The sequence below is a fragment of the Macadamia integrifolia genome, unplaced genomic scaffold (assembly GCF_013358625.1).
Source record: "Macadamia integrifolia cultivar HAES 741 unplaced genomic scaffold, SCU_Mint_v3 scaffold456, whole genome shotgun sequence".
Taxonomy (NCBI): domain Eukaryota; kingdom Viridiplantae; phylum Streptophyta; class Magnoliopsida; order Proteales; family Proteaceae; genus Macadamia; species Macadamia integrifolia.
Window position 1 is genome coordinate 55966 of NW_024870455.1, and position 3266 is coordinate 59231.

Here is a 3266-nt window from a genome sequence, read left to right on the forward strand (position 1 = left end):
TGAGCCACACAATGAAGCTTTTGGAGAATGTTATTGAAGTGCACTTGAGAAGAGAATCAGGAGTCTCAGATAACCAATTTGGTTTTATGCAGGGAGATCTTCAACTGAAGCTATATACCTCCTTAGAAAACTCATGGAAACCTTTAGTGCTGGTAAGAAGGACCTCCATATGGTCTTCATTGACTTGGAAAAAGCTTACGACGAGTTCCTAGAGATTTAATATTACATGTTCTAGATAAGAGAATGGTGTCGAGCAAATATGCAGAATTAATTAAAGATATGTATGATGACGTGGTAACAAGTGTGAGCACCAAGAGCGGCTGAGGTTGTGAGTTCCCTATTTGTATTGGGTTACACCAAGGGTCTGCTCTAAGCCCCTATTTGTTCGCTCTTGTTCTAGATGAGTTGACAAAAGATATATAAGGTGACATCCCTTCGTGTATGCTTTTTGCGGATGATATTGTTTTATTGGATGATACAAAATTAGGACTCAATGCTAAAATAGAGCGATGGAGAACTGCATTGGAAGCAAGCGATCTTAAGATATGCAGATCGAAGACTGAATATCTGATGTATAACTTTAGCCACTCTACGAGAGATAATGACGAGGTGAATATTGAAGAAAGAGAAGTTAAACAAAATTAAAGTGGGATGGATGAAGTGAAGGAGTGCATCTGGAGTTTTGTGTGATAAACGTGTACCAGTTAAACTAAAGGAAAAAATCTGTACAACAGTTATGCGCCCGGCTATGATGTATGAGTCGGAATATTGGGCCGTTAAGAAGCAGCATATTGATAAGCTAGGGGTAACGAAAATGAGAATGCTAAGATGGATGTGTGAAAAAACTAGAAGAGATAAAGTAAAGAATGAACAGAGCGGATCTGGGTGTTGCCCCAATTCCTAACAAGCTTCAAGAATGTCGTTTGAAGTGGTTTGGGCATGTTCAACAAAGGCCACCGGATGCACCGGTAAGGAGGAGTGACTTGATTTAGATAGAAGAATTCAAAAGAGCTAGAGTTAGGCAAAAAATGACCATAAGAGAGATTGTGAGGAAAGACATGCACAAATTAGGTCTTATCCCAAGTATGGTTCTGAATAGAGTGGATTGGAGGGCTAGGATCCAGGTAGTGGACCCATTTTAGCTGTGTACTACTTTGTTAGTGATTACTATTCTGTCTCTTTTAATTCCTTCTTTTTTTTCTATTTCTTTGGCTTTGCTTGGATCCATGTAGTTGACCCCATTAAGTTGGGATAAGGCTTTGTTTTTGTTGTTATTTATTATTAGGATTGGTTTGGTTGTCACATGGAATGAAATTATTTCATTTGAAATGTCAATGGCAATCTATTATGCGAAAGGGATGGATCACATGGATGGTGCAAAGTGTGCAAGTTAAGCACCCTCTTGAGATTGTTGGTTGGGGTTCTAAAAGGATTAATTTGTTCTTTACTTTCTCTCCCTCTCTCAATTTTCACTTTTCAATTTAGAGAAACTTTTCTTCGACCATAGGTGAAGAAAAAGTATATCCATTTAGGATTGTAAATGCTCCAATCTTTATAGTATAAAATTGATTATATATTCCCACTATTCCTAGATACCCTCTGTACTATTTGAACCGATCGGTCAAGGAATTCATGGGTAAAGGAAAACTCTCTTTCAATTTTCATCAATTTAACAATTGATATTGTTCCACCATTTTAAACTTTCTCACAAGGAATAATTCCTATATGCAGGTAGCTTGGAAGCTAAACAATCTTGTTGCTCCGACAAGTGTTATGATAATTCTAATCATAGAATGTGGAGAAAGTCGCTATTGGCCACTTGTCAATATTTAAAACTTAATTGAATCAAACATTCTCCCACGTATTAACATGATATATATATATATATATATATATTTCATTACTTGACAACTCCTTGCAAACTTGTACTTTTCAAAATCTATATTAAACAAAGGGAAAAAGTCAGTACTACTAGGGAGTTACCTAAGAATTGGGTATGCGAGCAGTTTAGTGATTGTCGGATAAAAAATAAAAGATTTCAATCGTTAATAGCCGTTGTCCTACAAAATCTAATCAATACCATCGCATCGCTCAGTGGTATTTTTTCCTCTTCTTCCTTTCCCCTTCCTCTCCGTCTGACTTCAACTTCGCCTCCCTTCCAAAAAATACGCCTGTCTCCCGTTGCCCTTCTCTCTCTCTTTCTCAGTCCTGGTCACCTCCTCTATCTCCGATTCTCCGTCGGTTCTGTTTGCGAAGGAGTTACAAAATTAATCTATCAACTCGAAGTCTCACTCCAAGAAAGCTAAAAAAAGGATAAGGAAAAAGTTGGGTGAAAACACGATCATTAGGGTTCCAAAAAGGAAAGAGAGGGTTACTCACAACGAAACGTTCGTGAGGGATTCTTCGACTATCTAACCAGCTCGTGACGGCATCGCTGAAGCTTGATAGAAGCACTACAACAGAATACTCAACTCGACGCCATGAATGTAGCGAAGAAAACCCTGCAATACTTCTTTTTTAAGAAGTTCCAAAATAATAATCACCGGGAAACAATCAAAATTTAAATAAACAACATCCATCAAAATTCCCAAATCCAATTGGATTTGACATGCATGTTACTTGCCAATTAGGTCTATTAATGGTTTAGATATTAAAAAAATATGCTAAAGGGTCCAGTGAGTCATCTGATGATGACATCCATTGAAAAGGTTTTATGGGCTTCAGTATCACCCTGAGGTAAATAGGCTTGTTTCTATTCTTCTTGTTTTATTCTCTAATTGATTGATTCGTTAATTCATTCAATAGGAAGAGAAAGTGGAGGGATGGGGGAGGTGAACGAGCAACGTTGCAAACGGAGAACGAAGAATTGCAGAAAAGAGAGAGTGGGGAAGACGAAGCCGGAACGGAGCAGAATTGAGCCGGATCTGAGCCGAGCGAGACAGAGGAGAAGGGACCTGAAACCTGAAATTGGGCATGGAGAGGGAGAGAGGTGGAAAGGAGATGCAACTGTTTCACCGTTCACCGGCCAATTGCAAAGGGAAGCGAGTAGAGGGGAAAGAAAAGATGTAGCAATAGTGTGGATTGAGGCTATGTTTGGTAGTCAAGAGAAGAAAAGAAAAGAAAAGAAAGGAAAAAGGAATCTCGAAATGAAATGAAATGAAATGAAATGGTAAGAAAAAAAAAAAAAAGATTATGTATGTTTGGTTATCAAGAGAATAAAAGAAAAGAAAAGAAAAAAATTAAAAAAATTTTGAATTTTAAGAGAG

General features: G+C 37.8%; 1 long non-coding RNA gene across 1 annotated transcript; it reads left to right on the forward strand.

Annotated features, from left to right (window-relative positions):
- The first annotated feature begins 2358 nt into the window (after positions 1-2358).
- LOC122068733 lies at positions 2359-3048 on the forward strand. The gene is made up of 2 exons (XR_006137230.1): positions 2359-2486; positions 2806-3048. It is a non-coding gene; the product is annotated as an uncharacterized LOC122068733 (long non-coding RNA).
- Positions 3049-3266: the final 218 nt, after the last annotated feature.